Below are 22,239 nucleotides of genomic sequence, written 5' to 3' on the forward strand. Positions count from 1 at the left end.
AATCCCAGCACTTTGGGAGGCCGAGACGGGCGGATCAGGAGGTCAGGAGTTCGAGACCATCCTGGCTAACACGGTGAAACCCCGTCTCTACTAAAAAAATACAAAAAGATAGCCGGGCGAGGTGGCTGGCCCCTGTAGTCCCAGCTACTCGGGAGGCTGAGGCAGGAGAATGGCGTAAACCCGGGAGGCGGAGCTTGCAGTGAGCTGAGATCCGGCCACTGCACTCCAGCCCGGGCGACAGAGCGAGACTCCATCTCAAAAAAAAAAAAAAAAAAAAAAGAAAGGTGGACATGATATACTGGGTAAAAGGAATTGGTAAATGCGTCCTTGGTAAAGTTGTGATGAGGTATGACAGGGAGGGGAACTGGAAGTGTTCTGTTGTCCTGTAATTAAGTCTCAATATTTTGGTGAGCCTATGCCCTGGACTGTAAACTTCACCAGTGCTTCTCAGTTTTGTTTTATTTTCCCCACTTGGATGGGACAGGATGGCTAGACTAGGATAGAACTGGGTATTATCCTTCTCCCAGGTTAGTTAGTCTGTGATAAAACTGCAGCAGGTTAGGCTCTGGTAAAGTATTTTCTCCTGAGGGCGGGCCTTGTAAAGAAGAACAGAATGCTCTGGGGTATTTCAAAATGGTTCCAGTAGTCCCCCCTTATTCACAAGGATACACTCCAAGATTCCTAGTGGATGCATGAAACCAGATAGTACCAACCCTATATACAGTCAGCCCTCTGTATCCATGGGTTTCTCATCCATGGATTAAAACCATCATAGATCAAAAATATTCAGAAAAAAAATTCCGCAGAATTCAAAAAAGCAAAACTTGAATTTGCTGCCTGCCAAGCACTACATTGAATCTACACGAATGAAGTGATATGTAGGCATTGTATTAGGTATTATAAGTAATCTAGAGATGATTTAAAGTATATAGGAGGATGTGCACATTTTGTATGCAAATACTACACTTTTTTTTTTTGAGACACCATTTTTTTTTTTTTTTTTGTTGAGATGGAGTTTCGCTCTGTCGCCCAGGCTGGAGTGCAGTGGCCTGATCTCAGCTCACTGCAAGCTCCGCCTCCCGGGTTTACGCCATTCTCCTGCCTCAGCCTCCCGAGTAGCTGGGACTACAGGCGCCCACCACCTCGCCCGGCTAGTTTTCTGTATTTTTTAGTAGAGACGGGGTTTCACCATGTTAGCCAGGGTGGTCTCGATCTCCTGACCTCGTGATCCGCCCGTCTCGGCCTCCCAAGGTGCTGGGATTACAGGCTTGAGCCACCGCGCCCGGCCTATGAGACACCATTTTATATCAGGGACTACAGTATCTGTGGATTTTGGTGTCCTCAGGGGTCTTGAAACCAGTCCCCCATGGATATGGAGGGATGACTATACTATGTTTCCCTATATGTACATACCTGTGATAAAGTTTAATTTATAAATTCAGCACAGTAAGAGATTCACAATAACTAATAATAAAACAGAACAGTTATAACAATATACTGTAATAAAAGTTATATAAATGTGTTCCCTCTCTCAAAATATCTTATTATACTGTACTCATCTTTGTTTTTTTTTTTTTTTTGGCCGGGTACAGTGGCTCACACCTGTGGTCTCAACACTTTGGAAAGCTGAGGCAGGCAGATCACTTGAGGCCAGGAGTTCGAGACCAGCCCGGCCAACATGGTGAAACCCCGTCTCTACTAAAAATACAAAATTAGCTGGCTGTGGTGGTGCATGCCTGTAATCCCAGCTACTCAGAGGCTGAGGCACAAAAATCGCTTGAACCCAGGAGGCAGAGGTTGCAGTGAGCTGAGATCACGCCACTGCACTCCAGCCTGGGCAACAGAGTGAGACTTTGTCTCAAAAAAAAAAAAAAAAATTTAAATAGAGGCAGGGTCTCACTCTGTCACCCAGGCTAGTCTCGAACTCCTGGACTCAAGCGGTCCTCCCCCTCAGCCTCCCAAAGTGCTGGAATTACAGGCATGAACCACCTTACTCGACCAGTACTCATCTATTTTTGAACTGCAGTTGACCATGGGTAACTGAAACCATGGAAAGTGAAACCATGGGTAAGGGGAGATTACTGTACTTTTCCCTTTCCCCCTGCCAAAAGCACAAGAAATTTCCCCTGATATTCACCGTAGAACCTAGTAGAGCCCGGAGAACCTGGAGGTGAAACTCACAACAGTGTGGGGGCTCCTGTGTGACTGGGTCTCCCTGGCGTTTTTAACTCTCAGACTTGTCCACACTTAGCCTCTAGCTTCATCAATTATAGTTCAGGTTTTCCTCCCCTGGCACTTGATTGTCATGCAGGTTCAGCTCATGACTTTCTGCTCCTTTAGGTTGTGATGCTCTGTATCTGCCAATTTGGGGAACAGCAGTTTGCCCTGTGAACTCACTTCTCTGATAGATCTATGAATAGTTGTTTAGATTTTTCAGTTCAGCTTTTTATTTGTTGTTAGGATAGATTGACAACTGTTATTCTAAGCTCTTTATATGCCAAGCCAAAAACCAGAAGTCTCAATCCTTTTGGTTTATGAATCAGAGTAAGAAATGCATTTTACATTGCAACTTAAAACACTTTTTTTTTTTGAAATGGAGTCTTGCTCTGTATTCCAGGCTAGAGTGCAGAGTGGCACTATCTTAGCTCACTGCAACCTCCGTCTCCCGGGTTCAAGTGATTCTCCTCCTCAGCCTGCTGAGTAGCTGGGATTACAGGCATGCGCCACCACACCTAGCTAATTTTTGTATATTTAGTAGAGACTGGGTTTCTCCATGTTGGCCAGGCTGGTTTTGAACTCCTGACCTCAGGTGATCTGGCCGTCTCGGCCTCCCAAAGCTCTGGGATTACAGGTGTGAGCCACCGTGCCTGACCAAAACACATTTTTTATGTAAAAAAAATTAGAGAGCCATGTAATAGTATTCACCCTTACCTAATGTGACGTACTCTGTAGTTTCTTTTGATGTGATGGTGATATTTCAGTGTGGATTTGTCTCCCTGCTCCCTTTTTTTTTTTTCTTTTTAAAGAGATGGAGTCTCACTGTGTTGCCCAGGCTGGACTCAAACTTCTGGGCTCAAATGATCCTCCGTCCTCGGTCTTCTGAGTAGCTGGGACTACAGGCCCACACCACTGTGCCTGGCTTTCCCTTTTAAAATGATGGTAACAGGGATTTGTGGATATGGGTATAATTGCTTGGAATTTGTCACCTATTGTCTGTTATCTGCCTGCTCCTCTGCTGCTCTTAGAATGGAAATAATGATGTTTAAATTATGAAAAGATAATATGTATATTAGTTTCCAGTAGGTGTTATAACAAATTACCACAAACTAGGTGGCTTGAAAGAAAAGAAATTTTTTTTATCTCACAGTTTGGGAGGCCAAAAGCCCACAACCAAGGTATTGAAGAGGACCGTATCCTCCTGAGAAGGCTTTCCAGGAGAATCCTTTCCTTGCCTCTTCCAGCTTCTGGTTGCTGCCAGCATTTCTTGACTTATGGTTACATCACTTTAATCTCTATGTCTTTCTTCACATTGCCTTCTCCTCTCTGTGTGTATATAATCTCCCTTTGCTGCTGTCTTATAAGGACACTTGTGATGGCTTTGAGGGCCCGTCTGGATAATCCCCTAATCTCAAAGACCTTAATTTAATCACCATATAAGGTAACATTCACAGCTTCTAAGAATTCGGACATTGATATATCTCTGTGAGCTGTTATGGATTGAACTGAATTTTTATCATGAAGTCTTAACCCCAGGTACCTTAAAATGTGACCTTATTTGTAAACAGGGTCATTGCAGATGGCATTAGTTATTATGAGATCATACTGAAGTAAGATGGGGCCCTACTCCACTGGTGTCCTATAAAAAGAGCAAATTGGACATAGACACACAAACACACAGGAAGAACACTGTGTGAAGATTGGATTTATGCTCCACAAGTCAAAGAATGCCAAAGACTGCCAGCAAGCCACCAGAAGCTAGAAGAGGCATGAAACACATTCTTGCTGACATTCTTCAGAAGAAACCAACCCTGGTAACACCTCTGGCCTCCAGAACTGAGAAATAATAAAGTTCTGTTTAAGCCACCTGGTATGTTGTATTTTGGCAGGATAGGTCTATACTGGAGGCATTATCGGCCTATCATACTGTGCTTGAAATCTACAATTGCTATATTGTAGTGAGTTGTTACATAGAGATGAGGACTGGAAGTTCCAACCTCTTAGCTCCTGCCTGACACCCATCAGTGTGTTTAATGGCCTTTGTATTTATCCTTTCTCTCCTGTCTTCCCCTAGGCTGTTGCAATGTGATATGAAGGTTAATAGGATCCCATTAGCACTTCCTGGTTTGTCTACATTATGATATAATAGAGTGGCAGGTTCTATATAATTGGAACAATTTGTTATCATTTTAGACCATAATCAAAAATTGAACATGGGTTTTCCCAAATGTCTCTCATGAGAGACTTAGTGCACACAAATCCCTTGTAAAAATAAAATCAAGGTATTTGATTTGATTTGATTATTTATGTATTCTGCCTGGTATCTCTAACCTTGAGGAAGCCTGGGTTCAGGTTTCCAGAAACTAGGCCATGAATAATTTTCTCAATTCAGTCTCAGACCTTCATAAGCCTTTGTGGGTTCAGTTCAATAAAAAATATTTGAACGGCCAGGCGGTTCAGTTCAATAAAAAATATTTGACCGGCCAGGCGCGGTGGCTCACAGCTGTAATCCCTTGCACTTTGGGAGGCCGAGGCAGGCAGATCACAAGGTCAGGAGTTGGAGGCCAGCCTGGCAAATATGGTGAAACCCTGTCTCTACTAAAAATACAAAAGTTAGCCGAGCATGGTGGCACGCGTTTGTAGTCCCAGCTGCTGAGGTGGCTGAGGCAGGAGAATCCCTTGAACCCGGGAGGCGGAGGTAGGTTGCAGTGAGCCGAGATCGCACCACTGCACTCCAGCCTGGACAACAAGCGAGACTCCGTCTTAAAAAAAAAAAAAAAAAAATGTTGAACATCTACAATGTACCAAACACATGCTAGGTACTAGTGACAGAGAGAGTATAGACATGAAGTGCCGGGCGCGGTGGCTCAAGCCTGTAATCCAGCACTTTGGGAGGCCGAGACGGGCGGATCACGAGGTCAGAGATCGAGACCATCTGGCTAACACGGTGAAACCCCGTCTCTACTAAAAATACAAAAACTAGCCGGGCAAGGTGGCGGCGGCTGAGTCCCAGCTACTCGGGAGGCTGAGGCAGGAGAATGGCATAAACCCGGAGGCGGAGCTTGCAGTGAGCTGAGCTCTGGCCACTGCACTCCAGTCCGGGCGACAGAGCGAGACTCCGCTCAAAAAAAAAAAAAAAAAAAAAAAAAAGACATAAAGTATTCACTGCCTATAGGGGACAGACACATGAAAATGTAAATTACATTCTATATGATAAGTATAACATATACGTATTTGCAAGTACTGAGAATTCTGGTAAACATCAGAGAAGGCTTCCTGGAGGAAATGATGTTTTAACAGGTTTTGAAAGGTAAATAGAAGTTTCCCAGAGAAAGTAGAGAAAAACATTCCATGCATAAGAGAATAGCAGATGCAAGAGAATGAAACAGCATGATATGTTCAGAAAAAATTCAAGTAGTTTAATACTGTGATGGAGAGGAGCAGGAGATGAGACAGGAACAAGACAATTTCCCCAGCTGCTGATGTTCTTCTGTGTTGGATCACTGTGACTGTTTAGAAGTATGTGGATAAGTGTTACTGTTAGGCAGTGTAGATTCCTTTTTTTTTTTTCTTTTTTAGAGACATGGAGACCTGCTCTGTTGCCCAGGCCAGAATGCAGTGGCACAATCATAGCTTACTGCAGCCTCAAACACCTGGGCTCAAGGGATCCTCCTTTCTCTCTCTGTCTTTCTCAGCCTCCCAAGTAGCTGGGACTACAGGCATGTGCCACCATGCTTGGCTACTCTTTAAATTTTTTAAGCGACAGGATTTCAATATATATTGCGCAGGCTTGTCTCAAATTCCTCAGGTGATCCTCCTGCCTCAGCCTTCCAAGTAGCTGGGATTACCAGCATCAGCCACAGTGCTTAGCTGCAGTTTCTTTCTTTTCCCCTGCCTGCCCACCTTCTTTTAGTGTAGACTTCTAGTCTGTGGCCAGCATTCTAAAAAATATCACTTATGGTTAAAAAGCAGACATCCAAAATGGAAGTTTTCCTTTTGCCTAACTATGTCAAAATAAAGATAGCTTATCAGAACTTTCCTGGTTAGACACAAAGATAATCAGATGAATATGTCAACAAATTATGCTAAGAATTCTTTGCTGCATTAAATTAAGATGGCAGGGCAGAATTAGAGCACTCGACCAGTTTATGGTTTATATAGAAGACCTGCCAAACTATTTGAGTCTTTATCGTTGCCTGTTTCTTTACCAGGCTGCAACCTCTTCTGTGGTTTCTGAGTCCCTGGGCCCTTAAGCTTTGATAACTTGTTTAAAACAAAAGCTTAATACTGTATTTTGCAATTTTTTTAAAGTGAGAGAGGGAGAGAGAGAGAAAGAGAGAGAGAGTGTGTGTGCGTAATCTCCTTGTAAACTTGGACCAAGTTTAGAGACAAGTTTAGAGACAGTTTTAGAACCGTGCTGTCTTTCTCTCCCCCTCCTCACCTTCCAGTTATATATTTTCTTTTGGCTTGACTATTACAGTACTAAATTGCATAAAGCCTTAAAGATCAGGGCAGAGTTTTCGTTATTGTGGTTTCGGTACTGACTTATATGTGCTCTACTCTGAATGCATTGTAAGCATTCAAAATTTTAAAACTCCTGTATTATCAGGAAGTATTTACAGTATTGTTTTTCCACGGTGAAATTTTCAGCAGCTCAAGCCAGACCACAATGTAGTAGGTTCATACTTTTCACTCTGTAACTTTGTCCTTCCCACCCATTTGTGAGATCCAGGGATTGTAACACTTAATGTGTAGCAAATTAGAAGATAAAAGTATTTGATATATTTTTCAAGGATTTTGTACCTCATAACATCCTAATAAGAATTTAGGAAGAGAGATGAGATTGAAAAATAGAAATGTATAATGTCAACAAGAACTTAATAGGGCTGTGTGATAATTATTTTGTTTTAAAAAGAACCTTTCCTTGCTTTGTTAAGAACTAAAGTTATCCCTTTGGGGACTTTAATGTTACCCCAGCTAAGTGGCTACATCTGGAAAGTAGAATACTAAAAGGTCTACCATTAGGCAAGAGCAGTGGAGAAAGCAATTAGCCATGTAACTGACACAGGACCAGGCCTGGCTGAATTGCTGCTGGGATTTCTCTGCCTGCTAGGCACTGGTCCTTTAAAGTTTGTTGAGCATTTAATCCATCCAAGTAAGTAGCTGCCATCTAAGGAAATATCATGGATCTGTCCTTGTTAATTCTTAAGCATAGTTCCCGAGAGTGCCCTGGAGTTTGATAAAAAGCCAAACAGGCCGGGTGCGGTGGCTCACGCCTGTAATCCTAGCACTTTGAGAGGCTGAGGCAGGGGGATCACCTGAGGTCAGGAGTTCAAGACCGGCCTGGCCAAGATGGAGAAACCCCGTCTCTAATAAAAATACAAAATTAGCCAGGCGTGGTGGTACATGCCTGTAATCCCAGCTACTCGGGAGGCTGAGGTAGGAGAATCGCTTGAACCCAGGAGGTAGAGGTTGCTGTGAGCCGAGATCCTGCCATTGCACTCCACTCTGGGCAACAAGAGTGAAACTCTGTCTCAAAAAAAAAAAAAAAAAAAAAAAGCCAAACATTAGGTATTGAAGAAGAGAGGCAGTGAGGAATAAGAAAGTATGTTATTCCAGGCCAAGGCGTGGTGGCTCATGCCTGTAATCCCAGCACTTAGCGAGGCAGAGGTGGGTGGATCACCTGAGGTCAGGAATTTGAGACCAGCCTGACCAACATGGTGAAACCCCGTCTCTACTAAAAATACAAAAATTTACTGGGTGTGGTGGCGTGCACCTGTAGTCCCAGCTACTTGGGAGGCTGAGGCAGAGAATTGCTTGAACCCAGGAGGCGGAGGTTGCGGCAAGCCAAGGTCATGCCACTGCACTCCAGCCTGGGCAACAGAACGAGACTCCGTCTCAAAAAAAAAAGAAAAAGAAAATATGTTACTCCAATCTAAAACTCCATTCTTTACTGAGGAGTGATCTTTAACTGCCTCAGTTTCCAAAGAAGCATTATAAGGTGCCACTGTCTTACCATCTTGTTCTTCCCAGAAGCCCAGTGTATAGCCATTGTTTCTAAGGAAACTTGGGGCAATAGGTGATGATGAGATAGAATTTATTTGGTATATTATGTGAAAAAGAAAACAGAATTCTGCACTAGGATGCAACTGGTAAATATTCATGAAGATGTAGAATAAAATACTTTCTTGTATATTTCCATTTCTAAGTTCCTTAGATAGAAAATGAAGCAGAATCTATACATATTGAAAATCATATATTGGTTAGGAATGGTTTCAGATGCAAATACCTAACAGTAGCTTAAAACTTTGTGAACACAGGCCAGGCACAATGGCTCACACCTGTAATCCCAGCACTCATGGAGGCAAAGGTGGGTGGATCACGAGGTCAGGAGTTGGAGACTAGCCTGACCAACATGGTGAAACCCCGTCTCTACTAAAAATACAAAAATTAGCTGGGCATAGTGGCACGTGCCTGTAATCCCAGCTACTCAGGAAGTTGAGGCAGGAGAATCGCTTGAACCAGGGAGGCGGAGGTTGCAGTGAGCCGAGATCATGCCATTGCACTCTAGCCTGGGCAACAGAGCAAGACTCAAAACAAACAAAACAAAACAAAACTGTGTCAACACTTATAACACAAGGTGTCCAGAATTAGGACTATTTCAGCAGCTAAGCAAGTTTATCAAGGACCTAGGTTCTTTCTCTCTGCTGTACCATTTTTAGCTTTTACCTTTTAATCCTCATGCCTGTTGCCTCATTATCAGAGGATGGTAAAGAAATAAGGGGCAGGTAGCATCAGGAACTCTCTTGTTCTGGCTTTCCCTTTTATAAGGAGACAAAAGCCTTACTCAGAAGTGCCATCCTCCACCCACCCCACGGTGGATTTCATTGTCTTATTGGCCTGAACTGTGTGACAGGTTTAATACCAGCTGCATAGGAAAAAGGAATATCTCGCTTTTCAGCCTTTATAGTGAGAGGCAAGCAAGAGAAAATGGTTGAAAAATGGGGGTTGGGTTAAGAAACCAATAATGTCTTCCTCAAACCTATTGCCCCCTCCCTTTCACTGCCTTACTCCCCCTTCTCCTAAGCAATCCAGTTATACAAGGCGTTAATTGACAACAATCTTCTCAGGACTAATAGTTTATAGTTTATAGTAATATACTTTGGCTGTATCCCCACCTAAATCTCACCTTGAATTGTAATAATCCCCATGTGTTGTGGGAGGGACCTAGTGGGAAGTAAATGAATCATGGGGAGCAGGTTTTTCCCATGCTGCTCTCGTAATAGTGAATAAATCTCACTAGATCTGATGCTTTTATAAAGGGGAGTTCCCCTGCACATACACTTCTTGCCTACCGCCATGTAAGATGTGACTCTGCTTCTCCTTTGCCTTCTGCCATGATTGTGAGACCTCCCTAGCCATGTGGAATTGCGAGTCCATTAAACCTCTTTCCTCTGTAAATTACCCAGTCTTGGGTATGTCATTATTAGCAGTGTGAGAACAGGCTAATACAATAGCCTGATTGAAATAAGTCATAAGAGTACTATTAAAAAGAGAAGGGGACCAGACACAGGGCCTCATGCCTGTAATCCCAGCACTTTGGGAAGCTGAGGCAGGTGGATCACTTGAGGTCAGGAGTTCGAGATCAGCCTGGCCAACATGGTGAAACCCCATCTCTACTAAAACTATAAAAATTATCCGGTGTGGTGGCATACACCTGTAATCTCAGCTGCTCAGGAGGCTGAAACACGAGAATCACTTCAACCTGGGAGGCAGAGGTTGCAGTGAGCCAAGATCATGCCACTATACTCCAGTCTGGGTGATGAGGTAAGACTCTGTCCCCCCTCCGCCCCCAAAAAAAGAGCACGAGAGAAGAGTGAGCAAAGAATTATACTTTGGCTTGACTGTGGTGTTTAGGAATCTCATAGCAGAAACTGAGACGACCAAGACTTTGGCTAAGTGTATCTATACCTATGATGAGGTTATATTTCTCAGTCCCATCAAATAATAAGTAACATTTGAAAACAAGCAAAACTAATCTTTTTTAACCCAAACTGATAAGAAATTCTGTTTACTACCCTCTTTCCTACATTGCCCAGTCCCTGATGGAGTTGGCCTAAATGACCTTTGGAGCTCAGTTTCCTTTTTGCTGTGATTTATTGGGCACCTGCAACTTACTTGGCAAAAGATGTGACCCATGGGGCTCATGAATTTTCACATTTGTCAGGAGGAAGGAACAAGGAACCAAAATAGAAGCAAGTGTTGCAGTATGGCTGAGTACTTAAAACTTAGGCTACTTAGAGTAATAGTTATACCATTGGTCTGTATAATGTAAAACAGAGGTGTACAATCTTTTGGCTTTCCTGGGCCACATTGGAAGAAGACTTGTCTTGGGCCACACGTAAAAATATACTAACACTAATGATAGCTGATGAACTAAACAAAAACAAAATTGCCAAAAAATCTGATAATGTTTTAAGAAAGCTTGCAGATTTGTGTTGGGCCATGTTGAGAGCCATTCTGGGCTGCATGTGGTCTGCAGGCCGAAGGTTGGACAAGTTTGATGTAGAATAATAATGCATTGATATTAAACCCAGATCATAACGATGAAGACCCAACAACTCAGTGTTGACTATGGGTTTAATATTCTTGTTCTGTTCCCCTCTAACTAGTTTGTTGATTGGACTGTAATATACTTTTCCTTTTGTCAGATACTGGAGTGTACAGTTTTTTAAAGGAGGAATCCAGTGCTTGACACTGTTTGGCACCTATGAGATGCTCATATTCTCCCTGTAAAATTCAAATAATTGGGACCTTAAAAGAAAATGCTCAGAAAGATGGGGTTACAATTACCACTAGTGGTTTGGGGAGTGAAGAAGGAACTTAAAAGGGAATGGCTTGTAAATTCACATTTTTTTGCACGGGGTATTTTAGTTTAGTTTAGTTTATATTTTGAAACAGAGTCTTGCTCTGTCGCCCAGGCTGGAATATAGTTGCTCAATCTCAGCTCACTGCAACCTCCACCTCCTGGGTTCAAGTGGTTCTTGTGCCTCAGCCACCCAAGTAACTGGGATTATCAGGCATGCACCACCACGTCCAGCTAATTTTTATATTTTTAGTAGAGACAGGGTTTTGCCATGTTGGCCAGACTGATCTCAAACTCCTAGCCTCAAGTGATCTGCCCACCTCAGCCTCCCAAAGTGCTGGATTACAGGTGTGAGCCACCGCATCTGGCCACACAGGGCATTTTAATTGGTAATAAAATTCAGAGCTGGAATCAGATACCCTAAGAAAGTGAATTAACCCACAAAGACCATGGCACCAGTGTCCTTTCGTACAACAGCGATATAACTCTAGCATACTGTAATTGTCTTAGGTACCTTTCTATAAGAAAGGGAATCAAAGGTATCAAAAAAAAGTAGGGAAGAGGATACACTAATTCTCACTGATTTGAAAAGTGAAATTTACTTTGCAAATGGAGTTGCAAAGCCATCAGATCTTTCTGAAAGTGTGCCATGTTAAGGTCTGAAAATACAAGAGTGATAAAGCTTCTCAACAGTTACTCTCATGTCACTATATAAAAATTTACCCAATCAATGAAGCAGGAATTTATTGAGTACCAAACTGGGCAAGCCCAGAGGTGGGGCAGGTGAGAAGGATAAAAAATAAGTGTGAAACATGTTTTTAACCCTCTAGTAGTTTACAGTCTACTTTGTTTGAGACAGCCTTGTCCTATTGCCCAGGCTGGAGTGCGATGGTGCAGTCTTGGCTCACTGCAACGTCTACCTCCAGTTCAAGTGATCCTCCCACCTCAGCCTTCCTAGTTGGAACTACAGGCACACACCACCACACCTGGCTAATTTTTTTTTAAATTTTATGTATTTATTTATTTTGGTAGAGCTGGGGTTTCACCTTGTTGCCCAGACTGGTCTCAAACTCTTGGGGTCAAGCAGTTCTCCCGCCTCAGCCTCCCAGAGCGCTGGGATTACAAGTATGAGCCACTGCGCCTGCCCATGCTGTCTACTTTAAAAAGATAAAAACTGTGAGACCGTATAGCCCAAAATTCTATATATAATTATATAAATAAATTTCCATTTGAATACTATACAAGTTCAAGAAAGATCAATCACTGAAGATTGGAATCATTAGAGAAGCTTTCAAAAAGCTATTGGATTTCAGCTGCGTCTAGAAAAATGGTAGGATTCCAATAAACGATGGAGAGAGGAATGCATGTCAAGGAATATGGGAATGTGCGTGGAGGCACAAAATTGAAAACAAATAGACTTTGCAGATCAGTAAGAGACTGACCCCGGTAGAATGTGTTAGTAGAAGAATAGGAGAAAATAAAATCATAAACAAGGACAAGAGGACAGAAAGGTAATGTATTTTACATTCCTTTAAAATCTTCTTTGGGAATGATTTCAAACCCACCCCACCGCCAGAGTCAAATCCTTCCTAATGATTTAAATCCGCATTGCTGCCATTTTGTCTTTTTCCTGTTGTTACAATTTTTGAAATTCTATTTGTTTCTTTTTTTTTTTTTTTTTTTTTTTTTTGAGACGGAGTCTTGCTCTGCCACCCAGGCTGGAGTGCAGTGGCCGGATCTCAGCTCACTGCAAGCTCCGCCTCCTGGGTTTTTTACGCCATTCTCCTGCCTCAGCCTCCCGAGTAGCTGGGACTACAGGCGCCCGCCTCGTCGCCTGGCTAGTTTTTTGTATTTTTAAGTAGAGACAGGGTTTCACCGTATTAGCCAGGATGGTCTCGATCTCCTGACTTCGTGATCCGCCCGTCTCGGCCTCCCAAAGTGCTGGGATTACAGGCTTGAGCCACCGCGCCCGGCCTCTATTTGTTTCTTACTCTGATCTTCTTGCATCCTTGCGTTAGGGTATTCTTGGTCCTGACTGGGCCCAGCCTCTGGTTCCGTAGGAAAAAGTTGGTGTTTAAGATAGATACCAGTCCGGGCGCGGTGGCTCAAGCCTGTAATCCCAGCACTTTGGGAGGCCGAGACGGGCGGATCACGAGGTCAGGAGATCGAGACCATCCTGGCTAACACTGTGAAACCCCGTCTCTACTAAAAAATACAAAAAAACTAGCCGGGCGAGGTGGCGGGCGCCTGTAGTCCCAGCTACTGCGGAGGCTAAGGCAGGAGAATGGCGTGAACCCGGGAGGCGGAGCTTGCAGTGAGCTGAGATCCGGCCACTGCACTCCAGCCTGGGCGGCAGAGCGAGACTCCGTCTCAAAAAAAAAAAAAAAAAGAAAGTTATGTTTAGTTTGAAGTATGTGTGTATTTAATCTCTTCCTTATTCTCCCTTTCCCTGCTTTTCCAAACTTAAGTGATGTCTGACATTGGGAACAGAAGCACGGAAGTGAGGGTGAGAAGCTTTGTTAGAACTTTTACAGAACAAACTGGAAGCAGTTTCTTCTTTCAGAATATGTGATCAATTGAAGTGACTAATTAAACAGTGTTCAAAAAAAAAGATCAGTTATTTCTTCCTTCACCTGCTTGGCACCAGTATCACTATATTCTAGAACTTACTCTTCATAATTTTTCTCAAGTTTTTTATGACTTTTTTTTTTTTTTTTAAGAGACAGAGTCTCACTCTGTTGACCAGGCTAGAGTGCAGTGGTGCTGTCTTTTATGACTTTTTCATACTATTTTCTTTCATCAAAATATGCCCAAGTATATGGGCACAAATAAATCCAGTTCTTTGGAAGGCTGAGGTGGAATGATTGCTTGAGGTCAAAGTTTGCAATCAGCCTGGGCAACATAGCAACACCCTATCTCTGAAGTAAACAAAACAATAGCCCGTGGTGGTGCCAACCTGTAGTCCCAGCTACTTGGTAGGCTGAGGTGGGAAGATTGCTTGAGCCCAAGAATTTGAAGTTACAGTGATGTATGATCACATCACTGCACTCCAGCCTGAGCTACAGAGCTACAGAGTGAGACCCTATCTTAAAAAAAAAAAAAAAAAAAAAAAAAAGGCCGGGCGCAGTGGCTCACGCCTGTAATCCCAGCACTTTGGGAGGCCGAGGCGGGCGGATGACAAGGTCAGGAGATTGAGACCATCCTGGCTAACTTGGTGAAACCCCGTCTCTACTAAAAATACAAAAAACTAGCCGGGCGCGGTGGCAGGCGCCTGTAGTCCCAGCTACTCGGGAGGCTGAGGCAGGAGAATGGCGTAAATCCGGGAGGCGGAGCTTGCAGTGAGCCGAGATCCGGCCACTGTACTCCAGCCTGGGCGACAGAGCGAGACTCCGTCTCAAAAAAAAAAAAAAAAAAAAAGCCCAAGTATAGATACTGAACTAAAAGAAGCACTGCCACACCCAGAAACTTTGGAGAAAAGGGGTAGTTAAGTTTCAGCATAAATTACTTTTCAGACTATCACAAATGTAAACTCGGTTCCTTGTATTATTTCTTGATAGTTTAGGCACTCAGGGCTCATTTCCTAATAACTAAAGAGTTCTGATTGTCTCCTTCACCCAGTCTAGTCTTCTAAAACAAGGAAAGGGACATGAGTTCATCATAAGTCAGGATATTAAGAGCGTTTTTAAATGTGAGGCAAATCCTCATGAAAACGGGTGCTGTGGTGGCCAAAAGCAACATTTCAGGAATGTATCTGGCTAGGAGTTGAGTGCATATTTCAGAGAAATTTCATTGGTCACAATGCTTTACCAAGGATTTAGCTTGAAACTGTTACATTCCTAATCCCCCTATGCTTGTGCCTGGCTCAGTCAAAAGGCAAAAATTTAATTTTAGTTTGGCCTTATGTCTCATTTGCCCTGAGCCTTCTTTTCAGGTCTGTTCAGTGCTGCTATTTCAAAATACGTCTAGAGAATAGGTTAAATGAGATTAGGAAAAGAACTGCAGTATGTCTAGGCATTTACTTGTTTAGAATTATCCTGGGAAAAAAAAAAAAAGTTACTTTTTTACTATAATACCCGTCTCTCTTGAAATTTAAAAAAGTAAAGAGGAGGCTGGGTGCGGTGGCTCATGCCTGTAATCCCAGCACTTTGGGAGACCAAGGCAGGTGGATCACGAGGTCAGGAGTTCAAGACCAGCCTGGCCAACATGGTGAAACCCCCATCTCTACTAAAAATACAAAAAATTAGCCGGGTGTTGTGGCAGGTGCCTGCAATTCCAGCTACTCGGGAGGCTGAGGCAGAAGAATCACTTGAACCTGGGAGGCGGAGGTTGCCGTGAGCCAAGATCACACCATTGCACTCCAGCCTGGGCAACAAGAGTGAAACTGCATCTCAATAAATAGATATATAAATAAAAATTTTAAAAAGTAAAGAGGAAGGAACTAGTTGAATATGTGCTGTGTGTCCAAGGTACTGTACTGTTTTATATAATTATTTCATTTAAAAGCTTAAGAAAACAGGGATACATGGGAGGCTTCTGTGATATCTGAAATGTTTCATGTGTTGAACTGTGTAGTGATTACACAGGTATATGCAAATATAAAAATTAAACATTCATTGAGATGTACACTAAGGATTTTTGCATGTTTTTTTCTTTCTTTTTTTTTTTTTTTGAGACGGAGTCTCACTCTGTCGCCCAGTCTGGAGCACAGTGGCATGATCTTGGCTCACTGCAACCTCTGCCTCCCAGGTTCAAGCGATTCTCGTGCCTCAGCCTCCCGAGTAGCTGGGACTACAGGCACGTGCCTCCACACCGAGCTAATTTTTGTATTTCTCGTAGAGACAGGGTTTCACTATGTTGGCCAGGCTCGTCTCGATCTCCTGACCTCCTCAAGTGATCTGCCCACCTCTGCCTTCCTAAGTGCTGGGATTAAGGGTGTGAGCCCCTGCACCCAGCCCATTTTCTGTATTTTATACCTCAGTGTTAAAAGGGCCAGGCATGGTGGCTCATGCCTATAATCCCAGCACTTTGGGAGGCTGAGGCAGGAGGACTGCTTTTGAGCCCAGGAATTCGAGATCAGCGTGGGCAACGTAATGGGACTCCCATCTCTAAAAAAAGAGAAAAGAAAGAAAAAGGAAAAAGTAAAAAAATCCTAAGACTTTATTCATTGAGATTTATTCCTTATTTACAGTTTCCACCATCTGTGTTCTTCAGGCCATTCCTTTTTTTTTTTTTTTTTTTTTTTAAATAGAGACAAGGTCTGACAATGTTGCCCAGGCTGGTCTTGAACTCTTGGGCTCAAGCCATCCTCCTGCCTCAGCCTCCCAGAGTGTTGGGATAACAGGTGTGAGCCACTGCGCCCCGCCCATCCTAACTCTTTACTTAGCTCTATTCATTTAGTAAGTTTGTGAGGAGGAAGGATTCTAGATTCTCCTATTACAGAAGGATAGGTGAGAGTAAAACTTACTAAAAATGGAAAGAGTTTTTACTAAAGTTTTACTAACCATGGAAAGTTAACTGTTAATAGGAAACTACTTTCCATGTCCATTCTGGAGGTAGTATCAGTTTTCAGATTGACTTCCTCATAGTCCTGACATTCTATTTTATGCTTCTTAGTATTTCTTTTTCTTTTTTTTTTTTTTTTTTTTGAGACGGAGTCTCACTCTGTCGCCCAGGCTGGAGTGCAGTGGCGCGATCTCGGTTCACTGCAAGCTCCGCCTCCCGGGTTTACGCCATTCTCCTGCCTCAGCCTCCCGAGTAGCTGGGACTACAGGCGCCCACCGTCTCTCCCGGCTAGTTTTTTGTATTTTTTTAGTACAGACGGGGTTTCACCGTGTTCGCCAGCATGGTCTCGATCTCCTGACCTCGTGATCCGCCCGTCTCGGCCTCCCAAAGTGCTGGGATTACAGGCTTGAGCCACCGCGCCTGGCCCAGTATTTCTTAAATGAAAAGAATCTTCTTTCTCGCTTTTTTTCTTCATAAGGGAGTAAAAATCAAAAGTACCTAAAATTATTTTGATTAGCTTCTTCTATATTACCTCTTTGTTACTAACAAGGCAGTGCATGAGAATTCGTTCAGTCTGTTCTCCCAAATACAGTGCCTTCTGTCTCCATCTTCCTAATTTCCCTATCCTAAATATTTGCAGATCTGGAGTCCATCAGCCATTTTATAAAATGAGGCTGGAAGTTTTTTGCCTGTGCTTTTTTTCTTCCAAGTTTCAGATCTAAAAACATGTGTTGGCAGTTTGGAAAAGGAAACTAAAAAGCAGCTTTTTTTCTTATTTCTTTTTCTCTTCCCCTGTTACTCTGTAGCAGGTTTCTCAACAAACACAACTGACATTTTGGGTTATGCAATTCTTTGTTTTGGGAGGCTGTCCTGTGCACCATACAATATTTATGAGCATCTCAGGCCTCTACCTTCTAGAGGCCAGTAGCATCCTCCCAGTTGTGACAAACAAAAATATCTCCAAACATTGTCAGATGTCCCATGGGGGACAGAGTTGCCTCTGGTTGAGAACCACTGCCACATACTATAAACTGCATTTAAAGAAAATGGATTTAGGAGGAAGATTTAAGATTGGTACGTGATTAAAATTCCCGTGGGATCTTGGAGCATATTCTCTAGATTAGAGCTGTCCAAAAGAAATATAATGCAAACCACAAATGTGAGCCACATATGTAAGTTTTAATTTTCTAGTAGCTACATTAAAAAGTGTAAGTAAACAAGTGAAACTAATTGTAATAATATATTTTATTTAACTTAGTATATCCAAAATAGTATCATTTTGACACATAATCAACATAAAAATTAACAAGATATTTTACTAAGCCTTTGAAATCCAGTGTGTGTTTTGATTTTCAGTACATTTCAATTCAGACTAGCCACATTGCAAGTACTCAATAGCTATTTGTGGCTAGTCGCTACCATATCGGATAGTGCAGATCTAGATGATCTTAGTCTCCAGATGGGGGTGTAAATTAGTCTTGGCATAAAGGAGAGGAGAGATACTGTCCTGATTTTGTATTAAGCCTTCTTCTGCCTTGGAGATGGTTATTATATTTACCCTACGGTGAGGGCAAGTGTGTTCCCTGAGTGAGTGGCTATTTGCCAAAACCTTAGACATAGGTAATGCCAAAGAACAAAGAAAGATCCTTTAAGGGTATTAACAAATGAGGGGCTGGGCATGGTGGCTCACACCTGTAAATCCCCACACTTTGAGAAGCCAAGGCTGGCAGATCACTTGGGCTCAGGAGTTCAAGACCAGCCTGGGCAACATGGTGAAACCCCGTCTCTACAAAAAATACAAACATTGCCCGAACATGGTGGTGCATGCCTGTAGTCCCAGCTGCTTGGTAGGCTGGGGTGGGAGGATTGCTTAAGTCTGGAGGGCGGAGGTTGAAGTGAGCCAAGATTGTGCCACTGCACTCCAACCTGGGCAACAGAGCAAGACCCTGTCTCAAACAAACAAGAAAACAAACAAATGAGGGAACTAGATTTTTTAATGGGGAGTAATTTAAAAAGGAAATATTTTGGGGAGTCCCTTCACCCATTTTAATTCAAAAGAATATATTTTTACTTAGGTCAAGATTTTTATCACTTAATAACACTTTAGCTATTTTTAGCCAGGCACAGTGGTGTGTGCCTATAGTTCCAGCTACTCAGGAAGCTGAGGCAGGAGACTCATTTGAGCCTAGGAGTTCAGGAACAGCCTGGGCAACATAATGAGATCCCATCTTACTAAAAAATACTATGATAATAATTTTAGCTATTTTAATTGAGAAATTGCTTTCAGAAGGATGGTTTCCTAAGCATGAAGTGTATGACTAATCTAATTTCTTTTTTTCTTATGGGGGTCCATCCCACCCTTCCCTTGCCATGAGTGAGGGCGCACCAAGCACCCACAGCCCCCTGGCTTAGGCCCACTCACCCCAGCTGTGGCCAAGGACAGGAGAACTGGGACTCAGTATTCTAGAGAATTTCTGAAGTGTTAACTCTTAATAAATGAGAGAAAATATAAGGACTATGTAAACATAGCCAGATTAGCAATCACTTTGGGGTTTTTTTGTTTTTTTGAGACACAGTCTTGCTCTTGTTGCCCAGACTGGAGTGCAATGGCATGACCTTGGTTCACTGCAACCTCCACCTCCTGGGTTCAAGCCATTCTGCACCTGGCCTGGCGATCACTTTGACAGAAAGCGTCAGTAAACTTTTATTCTCCCTCTAGGCATTTAAGATAAGAATTGTATTAGAGGCCGGGCGCGGTGGCTCAAGCCTGTAATCCCAGCACTTTGGGAGGCCGAGACGGGCGGATCACGAGGTCAGGAGATCGAGACCATCCTGGCTAACACGGTGAAACCCCGTCTCTACTAAAAAATACAAAAAAACTAGCCGAGCGAGGTGGCGGGCACCTGTAGTCCCAGCTACTCCGGAGGCTGAGGCAGGAGAATAGCGTGAACCCGGGAGGCGGAGCTTGCAGTGAGCTGAGATCCGGCCACTGCACTCCAGCCTGGGCGACAGAGCGAGACTCTGTCTCAAAAAAAAAAAAAAAAAGAATTGTATTAGAAATAGGTTTCACCATGTTGCCCTGGCTGGTCTCGAACTCCTGCACTCAAGTGATCCACCTGCCTTGGCCTCCCAATGTGCTAGGGTTACAGGCATGCGCCACCATGCCCAGCCTAGAGTAATATTTTTAAATTCATGAAATACATAGAATTACAAAGGAAACTAATGATATTATAATACGGTTTTCAAAAATATATGAAAAAAAGGCCGGGCCACTGTGCCGGCCAACGTTAAGTACATTTTGAAAACTTACAGCCCTGCATAATCTACTACTTGTCGTATCTCCTTAAAATTATATTTTTTGACTGGGTACAGTGGCTCACACCTGTAATTCCAGCATTTTGGGAGGCCGAGGTGGGCGGATCACCTGAGGTCGGGAGTTCAAGACCAGCCTGGCCAACATGGTGAAACCCCATCTCTACTAAAAATACAAAAATTAGCCAAGTGTGGTAGCAGGCACCTGTAATCCCAACTATGCAGGAGGCTGAGACAGGAGAATCACTTAAACCTGGGAGGTGGAGGTTGCAGTGAGCCGAGATTGTGCCATTGGACTCCAGCCTGGGCAACAAGAGCGAAACTCTGTCTCAAAAAAAAAAAAAAAAAGGGTGCGCTGTGGCTCACACCTATAATCCCTGCACTTTGGGAGGCCAAGGCAGGCAGATCACCTGAGGTCGGGAGTTCGAGACCAGCCTGACCAGTATGTAGAAACCCCTTCTCTATCAAAAATACAAAATTAGCCAGGCATGGTGGCGCATGCCTGGAATCCCAGCTACTCAGGATGCTGAAGCAGGAGAATCACTTGAACTCGGGAGACGGAGGTTGCTGTGAGCTGAGATCGTGCCATTGCACTCCTGCACTGCAGCCTGGGCAACTGAACAAGGCTCCGTCTCACACACACACACGCACAATATATATATACATATGTATATGTGTGTGTGTATATATATGTGTATGTACATGTATATATACATACACTATTCTCTCCTTCCCCTAAACCCTCACTCTTTTTTTTTTGAAATGGAGTTTCACTGTTGTTGCCCAGGCTGGAGTGCAGTGGCGTAGTCTCGGCTCACTGCAACCTCCTCCTCCCTGTTTCAAGCAATTCTCCTGCCTCAGCCCCAGTCCCCTACGTAGCTAGGAGTATAGGCACGTGCCACCATGCCCGACTAATTCTGTATTTTTAGTAGAGATGGGGTTTTACCATGTTGGCCAGTCTGGTCTCGAACTCCTGACCTCAGGTGATCCACCTGCCTCAGCCTCCCAAAGTGCTGGGATTACAAGCATGAGTCACCACACCCGGCCAGTTTTTTCTTACGGAAACATCTGTAACTGAAAAAGATGGTGCCTGGAGTTTACCAACAATAGAGAAAACTAAAGTTCTTGGCTAAATTTTACCACATTTTATTCAGTTTTGCCCTAGATCAATCAGAAACCCACTGAGGCTTTTTTTTTTTTTTTTTTTTTTAAGACAGGGTCTTGCTCTGTCGCCCAGGCTGGAGCTCAGTGGTGGGATCTTGGCTCACTGCAAACTCCACCTCCTGGGTTCAAGCAATTCTCATGCCTCAGTCTCCCAGGTAGCTGGGATTACAGGCACCCACCACCATGCCCAGCTAATTTTTGTGTTTTTTGTAGAGATGGGGTTTCGCCATGTTGGTCATGCTGGTCTTGAACTCCTTACCTCAAGTGATCCACCCGCCTAGACCTCCCAAAGTGCTGGGATTACAGGAGTGAGCCACCACTCCTTTTTTGAGAAAGGGTCTCACTGGAGTACGGTGATGTAACCACGGCTCGCTACAGCCTCGACCTCCTGGGCTCAAGTGATTTCCCCCACCTCAGCCTCCTGAGTAGCTGGAACACAGGTGAGCATCACCACACCCAGCTAATTAAAAAATTTTCTGTGGCGGGCATGGTGGCTCATGCCTGTAATCCCAGCACTTTGGAAGTCCGAGGTGAGTGTATCACCTGAGGTCAGGAGTTCAAGACCAGCCTGACCAATATGGTGAAACCCCAGCTCTACTGAAAATACAAAAATTGGCCAGGCGCAGTGGCTCATGCCTGTAATCCCAGCACTTTGGGGAGGCCAAGGCGGGCGGATCACGAGGTCAGGAGATTGAGACCATCTTGGCTAACACGGTGAAACCCCGTCTCTAGTAAAAATACAAAAAAATTAGCCCGGCGTGGTGGCAGGCACCTGTAGTCCCAGCTACTCGGAAGGCTGAGGCAGGAGAATAGGTGAACCCAGGAGGTGGAGCTTGCAGTGAGCCGAGATCACGCCACTGCACTCCAACCTGGGCGACAGAGCAAGACTCTGTCTCAAAAAAAAAAAAAACAAAAAAAAAACTACAAAAATTAGCCGGGAATGGTGGCATGCACCTGTAGTCCCAGCTACTCAGGAGGCTGAGACAGGAGAATTGCTTACACCTAGGCGGCAGAGGTTGCAGTGAGCGGAGATTGCGCCACTGCACTCCAGCCTGGGCAACAGAGCAAGACTCCCATCTCAAAAATAAATAAATAAAAATAAAAAATGTTTGTATAGAAGTGGGGTTTTGCCAGATTACCCAGTCTGGTGTTGAACTCCTGGGCTCAAGCAATCTGTC

At 43.7% G+C, this 22,239-nt stretch overlaps 1 protein-coding gene across 4 annotated transcripts in view; it reads left to right on the forward strand.

The window, feature by feature from the left end:
- The window catches only part of LOC117090030 (cyclic AMP-dependent transcription factor ATF-7), a 120,786-nt gene that overhangs the window by 58,244 nt on the left and 40,303 nt on the right, over positions 1–22,239 (forward strand). The gene's annotated exons all lie outside the window — the stretch shown is intronic.

Source organism: Trachypithecus francoisi, unplaced genomic scaffold (genome assembly GCF_009764315.1).
Source record: "Trachypithecus francoisi isolate TF-2019V2 unplaced genomic scaffold, Tfra_2.0 Lachesis_group11, whole genome shotgun sequence".
In the NCBI taxonomy this organism is placed as follows: Eukaryota; Metazoa; Chordata; class Mammalia; order Primates; family Cercopithecidae; genus Trachypithecus; species Trachypithecus francoisi.